Source organism: Rhinoraja longicauda, unplaced genomic scaffold, assembly GCF_053455715.1.
Source record: "Rhinoraja longicauda isolate Sanriku21f unplaced genomic scaffold, sRhiLon1.1 Scf000056, whole genome shotgun sequence".
Taxonomy (NCBI): Eukaryota; Metazoa; Chordata; class Chondrichthyes; order Rajiformes; family Arhynchobatidae; genus Rhinoraja; species Rhinoraja longicauda.
This window is the reverse complement of record NW_027601274.1, coordinates 708,848-716,615: the sequence shown is the minus strand read 5'-3', so window position 1 is coordinate 716,615 and position 7,768 is coordinate 708,848.

Genomic DNA, 7,768 nt, shown 5'->3' with positions numbered 1-7,768 from the left:
AACTTCCCTCAATGTCCTAGGGAATATCCTATCAGGACCTGGAGACTTATCCACTTTTATATTTTTCAAAAGTGTCCGTACCTCTTCTTCTTTAATCCTCCTAATTTCCATCACTACTCTACTTGTTTCGCTTACCTCACATAATTCAATATCCTTCTCCTCGGTAAATACCGAAGAAAAGAAATTGTTTAATATCTCCCCCATTTCTTCCGGCTCAGCACATAGCTGTCCACTCTGACTCTCTAATGGACCAATTTTATCCCTCACTATCCTTTTGCTATTGACATATCTGTAGAACCCCTTGGGGTTTGCTTTTACATTACTTGCCAAAGCAGCCTCATATCTTTTTTTCGCTTTTCTAATTTCCTTTTTAAGATTCCTTTTACATTCTTTATATTCCTCAAGAACCTCATTTACTCCCTGCCGCTTATATTTATTGTATATCTCCCTCTTTTTCCGAACCAAGTGTCCAATTTCCCTGGAAAACCACGGCTCTTTCAAATTATTATTCTTTCCTTTCCACCGAACAGGGACATAAAGACTCTGTACTCTCAAAATTTCACCTTTAAATATCCTCCATTTCTCTATTATATCCTTTTCATAAAACAACAATTTCCATTTCACTCCTTTTAAATCCTTTCTCATCTCCTCAAAATTAGCCTTTCTCCAATCCAAAATCTCATCCCTTGGTCCAGATTTGACCTTCTCCATAATGATATTGAAACTAATGGCATTATGATCACTAGACCCAAAGTGCTCCTCAACACATACCTCCGTCACCTGACCCATCTCATTTCCTAACAGGAGGTCCAACACTGCCCCTTCTCTGGTAGGCACCTCTACGTATTGCTGCAAAAAACTATCCTGCACACATTTTACAAACTCCAAACCATCCAGCCCTTTAACAGAATGTGATTCCCAGTCTATATACGGAAAATTGAAATCACCCACAATCACCACTCTGTGCTTACTACTAATATCTGCTATCTCCTTACATATTTGCTCTTCCAATTCTCGTTCCCTATTTGGCGGTCTATAATACACCCCTATAAGTGTTGCTAAACCTTTCTCATTTCTGAGTTCCACCCAAACAGCCTCCTTAATCGAGCCTTCTAGTCTGTCCTGCCAAAGCACTGCTGTGATATCCTCCCTGACAAGCAATGCAACACCCCCACCTCTTGCCCCTCCGATTCTATCACATCTGAAACAATGAAATCCTGGAATATTTAATTGCCAATCGCAACCCTCCTGCAACCATGTTTCACTGATCGCCACAACATCATACTTCCAGATGTCAATCCAGGCTCTAAGCTCATCCACCTTTCTTACAATGCTCCTAGCATTAAAATATACACATTTAAGGGACCCATCATTTCTTATTCTCAGTTTATTTCTTTTCCCTTCTTTCTCTCCTACATATTGGGTCTGAGTGTTTCCCTTTTCTGCCTCCTGCCTCACACACTGCCTATTAGCTATCTGTGTTTGAGTCCCTCCCCCCAACCGTACTAGTTTAAAGTCTCCGCAGTTATTTTAGCAAATCTCCCCGCCAGGATATTGGTTCACCTCGGGTTCAGATGCAACCCGTCCTTTTTGTACAGGTCATACTTCCCCCAGAAGAGGTCCCAATGATCCAGAAACTTGAAACCCTGCTCCCTGCACCAGTTCCTCAGCCACGTATTTATCCTCCACCTCACTCCATTCCTATTCTCACTATCGCGTGGCACAGGCAGTAAGCCTGAGATTATTACTTTGGAAGTCCTTTTTTTTAAACTCTCTTCCTAGCCCCCTGAATTCTCCTTTCAGGACCTCTTCCCTTATCCTACCTATATTGTTGGTACCTATATGTACCACGACCTCTGGCTCCTCTCCCTCCCCTTTCAGGATATCCTGGACACGCTCAGACACATCCCGGACACCGGCACCAGGGAGGCAAACCACCATCCGGGTCTCCCGACTGCGTCCACAGAAACGCCTATCTGACCCCCTCACTATAGAGTCCCCTATTACTACTGCTCTCCTCTTCCTTTCCCTACCCTTCTGAGCAACAGGGCCGGACTCCTTGCCAGAGGCCCGGGCACCGTCGCTGCCCCCAGGTAGGCTGTCCCCCCCCAACAGTACTTAAACAGGAGTACTTATTTCCAAGTGGTACAGCCACCGGAGTACTCCCTAGTCCCTGCCTCTGTTCCTTGCCCCCCCTAACAGTGACCCACTTGTCTACCTCCCGTGGTCTAGGAGTGACCACCTCTCTCCCGAGTGACCAGCATCTTCATGAGTGAATAACTGCAGGGCTGGATAACAGTGCAGCTGATGTGGGTTTGGGGAAAACATGCAAAGCAGACAAACCAACACCTATTCTGTGTCTGTGGAATGAAGAGTCCATTGTTTCCAGTCAACTTCCTCTAACAACCGCAGATCAGTGAAGGGTCAGCACTGAGCAGGGGGCTGCAATTGTAACAGACAAATGTATTAGAGAGGAAATGCACTGTAGGTCCTGTATAAATACTGCCTAATGACCAGCTGAACATTACTACACAGAGGGCCATACTGGAACAGAAATGGAGATGTGTTAACAGAGGGAGTAGTTGTAATATAAACACTGCTAGTGGACTGAGTATTGGAAATGTAATGGACAGTGCGAGCTAGAGAGGGTGCAGCCACAGAATAAATCCCAGCCACGTTAGTATAAGAAAATAACTGCAGATGCTGGTACAAATCGATTTATTCACAAAATGCTGGAGTAACTCAGCAGGTCAGGCAGCATCTCGGGAGAGAAGGAATGGGTGACGTTTCGGGTCGAGACCCTTCTTCAGACTGGGTCAGTATGTGACACTGAGCTGTCTATATGGGAACTGGAACAGAGAGGAAATTGGAGAGAATTTTATCAGATTTATTCTCCACTCCAGCATCATCACACGTGGCAGCATTGTGCTGTGTGGTGGATCTACAGTGAACAGAGGGGGCTGCAAAAGGAAACTGGCAGGATCATTCCTGTTGTACTAAAACATGTCGCATCAGATATTGGTGTCTGTGCTCCGGTCCCAGAACAGACAGTAAACAGGACATTGGCAGCTGAAGCACAACTACGGCCTGCAAACTGACTCTTTGGCCCAACTCCCGTTTGCCTCTGCATGACCATAATTATCCCTCTAATCCTTTTCGATCCATGAACCTGTCCAAAAGGCTTTTAAATGTCATAATTGTTCCTGCCTTTACCACTTCTGCCAATTCATTCCATACATCCATCACCCTCTGTGTGAATAAAACTTTCTCTCACGTCCTATATAAATCTTTCCCTGCTCACATTAGGACATAGAATAGCACATCACAGAAACATCCCTATGGCCCACAATCTCTATGCCGAATGCAGCACGATAAAATTAATCATATCTCCTTGCAAAAGATGTTATAGAGGTATATAAAAACATGAGGGAAATAAGTAGGGTAAACGTGCATGGTCTTTTCCCAAGTGTTGGGGAATCAAGAACCAGTAGACATAGGTTTAAGGTAAGAGGGGAAAAAATTAACAGGAACCTGGGAGCAATTTTTTCACTCAGAGGATGGTGGGTAAATGGAACATGCTGCCCGTGGATGTAGTTGATGCAGGACTATAATGGCATTAAAAAGATACTTGGACAGGTACATGGAAAGGTTTAGAAGGAAATGGGCCAATGGGACTACCTAAACTAGGGGATCTTAGCCGACATTAATGAATTGGGCCGAAGGGTTTTTTCCCTGCTGCATGACGACATATGATCAATATCCCTCCATTCCCTGCAGGTCCACGAGCCTATCTGAAAACCTCTCCGATGCCACTATTGTATCTGCTTCCTCACCACCCATGGCAGGATGTTCCAGGCACCCATCACTCTGCGTTAAAAAAAACTAAACCTACACATCTACTTTAAACTTTGTCTCTCTCACCTTAAATCTATTCCCTCTTGTGTTTGACAATTTCACATTGGGAAAGAAGGTCTAACTGACTAGTCTCTGTATACCTCTCGTAACTTTATATACTTCCATCAGCTATCCTCTCCTTGTAGGTAATAGCCCATAATCCAGCCAGACATTATACCCATGGCCTCCAGCTTTAGTCAGCCTATAGAGGCCTCCAACCTCTGCCTTGGTAAAATGAATGCAAGCATCAATCTTATCTATGCCCCTCGTAATTTAATAAACCTCGGCAAGGTCACCCCACAGCCTCCTTCACTCCAAAAAAGAAACAGCCCCCACGCATCCAGGCTCTCCTCACATCTTGAGCACTCCTGTCCCGGCAACATCCTTCTGCAACCACTCTATCTCAATCATATTCTTCCAAATACATGGTGATCAGAAATGCACATGATACTCATGTAGACTCACTAATGTTCTATCCAGATGTAACATGATGTCAATAGACAATAGACAATAGACAATAGGTGCAGGAGTAGGCCATTCAGCCCTTCGAGCCAGCACCGCCATTCAATGCGATCATGGCTGATCACTCTCAATCAGTACCCCGTTCCTGCCTTCTCCCCATACCCCCTCACTCCGCTATCCTTAAGAGCTCTATCCAGCTCTCTCTTGAAAGCATCCAACGAACTGGCCTCCACTGCCTTCTGAGGCAGAAAATTCCACACCTTCACCACTCTCTGACTGAAAAAGTTCTTCCTCATCTCCGTTCTAAATGGCCTACCCCTTATTCTTAGACTGTGGCCCCTTGTTCTGGACTCTCCCAACATTGGGAACATGTTATCTGCCTCTAATGTGTCCAATCCCCTAATTATCTTATATGTTTCAATAAGATCCCCCCTCATCCTTCTAAATTCCAGTGTATACAAGCCCAATCGCTCCAGCCTTTCAACATACGACAGTCCCGCCATTCCGGGAATTAACCTAGTGAACCTACGCTGCACGCCCTCCATAGCAAGAATATCCTTCCTCAAATTTGGAGACCAAAATTGCAAACAGTACTCCAGGTGCGGTCTCACCAGGGCCCGGTACAACTGTAGAAGGACCTCTTTGCTCCTATACTCAACTCCTCTTGTTACGAAGGCCAACATTCCATTGGCTTTCTTCACTGCCTGCTGTACCTGCATGCTTCCTTTCATTGACTGATGCACTAGGACACCCAGATCTCGTTGAACTCCCCCTCCTCCTAACTTGACACCATTCAGATAATAATCTGCCTTTCTATTCTTACTTCCAAAGTGAATAACCTCACACTTATCTACATTAAACTGCATCTGCCATGTATCCGCCCACTCACACAACCTGTCCAAGTCACCCTGCAGCCTTATTGCATCTTCCTCACAATTCACACTACCCCCCAACTTAGTATCATCTGCAAATTTGCTAATGGTACTTTTAATCCCTTCGTCTAAGTCATTAATGTATATCGTAAATAGCTGGGGTCCCAGCACCGAACCTTGCGGTACCCCACTGGTCACTGCCTGCCATTCCGAAAGGGACCCATTTATCCCCACTCTTTGCTTTCTGTCTGTCAACCAATTTTCTATCCATGTCAGTACCCTACCCCCAATACCATGTGCCCTAATTTTGCCCACTAATCTCCTATGTGGGACCTTGTCGAAGGCTTTCTGAAAGTCGAGGTACACCACATCCACTGACTCTCCCTTGTCAATTTTCCTAGTTACATCCTCAAAAAATTCCAGTAGATTTGTCAAGCATGATTTCCCCTTCGTAAATCCATGCTGACTCGGAATGATCCCGTTACTGCTATCCAAATGCTCAGCAATTTCGTCTTTTATAATTGACTCCAGCATCTTCCCCACCACTGATGTCAGACTAACTGGTCTATAATTACCCGTTTTCTCTCTCCCTCCTTTCTTAAAAAGTGGGATAACATTTGCTATCCTCCAATCCACAGGAACTGATCCTGAATCTATAGAACATTGAAAAATGATCTCCAATGCTTCCACTATTTCTAGAGCCACCTCCTTAAGTACTCTGGGATGCAGACCATCAGGCCCTGGGGATTTATCAGCCTTCAGTCCCATCAGTCTACCCAAAACCATTTCCTGCCTAATGTGGATTTCCTTCAGTTCCTCCATCACCCTAGGTTCTCCGGCCCCTAGAACATTTGGGAGATTGTGTGTATCTTCCTCAGTGAAGACAGATCCAAAGTAACGGTTTAACTCGTCTGCCATTTCTTTGTTCCCCATAATAAATTCCCCTGCTTCTGTCTTCAAGGGACTATTTTTCCTCTTCACGTACCTAAAAAAACTTTTGCTATCCTCCTTTATATTATTGGCTAGTTTACCCTCGTACCTCATCTTTTCTCCCCGTATTGCCTTTTTAGTTAACTTTTGTTGCTCTTTAAAAGAGTCCCAATCCTCTGTCTTCCCACTCTTCTTTGCTATGTTATACTTCCTCTCCTTAATTTTTATGCTGTCCCTGACTTCCCTTGTCAGCCACAGGTGTCTCTTACTCCCCTTAGAGTCTTTCCACCTCTTTGGAATAAATTGATCCTGCAACCTCTGCATTATTCCCAGGAATACCTGCCATTGCTGTTCTACCGTCTTCCCTGCTAGGGCCTCCTTCCAATCAATTTTGGCCAGCTCCTGCCTCATGCCTCTGTAATCCCCTTTGCTATACTGTAATACCGACACTTCCGATTTTCCCTTCTGCCTTTCCATTTGCAGAGTAAAACTTATCATGTTGTGATCACTGCCTCCTAATGGCTCTTTTACCTCTAGTCCCCTTATCAGATCAGGATCATTACACAACACTAAATCCAGAATTGCCTTCTCCCTGGTAGGCTCCAGTACAAGCTGTTCTAAGAATCCATCTCGAAGGCACTCTACAAACTCTCTTTCCTGGGGTCCATTTCCAACCTGATTTTCCCAGTCTACCTGCATGTTGAAATCTCCCATAACCACCGTAGCATTACATTTTTGACACGCCAATTTTATCTCCTGATTCAACTTGCACCCTATGTCGAGGCTACTGTTTGGGGGCCTATAGATAACTCCCATTAGGGTCTTTTTACCCTTACAATTTCTCATTTCTATCCATACTGATTCAACATCTCCTGATTCTATGTCACCCCTTGCAAGGGAATGAATATCATTCCTTACCATCAGAGCAACCCCACCCCCTCTGCCCACCTGTCTGTCTTTTCTATACGTTGTCCTTCCTAACCCTTCACTCAATGTCCTGTCCAATGAAGGCAACAGCGCCATATGCCTTCTTCACACTAAATGACAGGACCCAGGAGAGTAACACTGTAAATGACAGAGCCCAGGAGTTTAACACTGTAAATGACAGGACCCAGGAGTGTAACACTGTAAATGACAGGGCCCAGGAGTGTAACACTGTAAATGACAGAGCCCAGGAGTGTAACACTGTAAATGACAGAGCCCAGGAGTTTAACACTGTAAATGACAGAGCCCAGGAGTGTAACACTGTAAATGACAGGGCCCAGGAGTGTAACACTGTAAATGACAGGGCCCAGGAGTGTAACACTGTAAATGACAGGGCCCAGGAGTTTAACACTGTAAATGACAGGGCCCAGGAGTGTAACACTGTAAATGACAGGGCCCAGGAGTGTAACACTGTAAATGACAGAGCCCAGGAGTGTAACACTGTAAATGACAGAGCCCAGGAGTTTAACACTGTAAATGACAGAGCCCAGGAGTGTAACACTGTAAATGACAGGGCCCAGGAGTTTAACACTGTAAATGACAGGGCCCAGGAGTGTAACACTGTAAATGACAGGGCCCAGGAGTGTAACACTGCAAATGACAGGGCCCAGGAGTTTAATACTGTA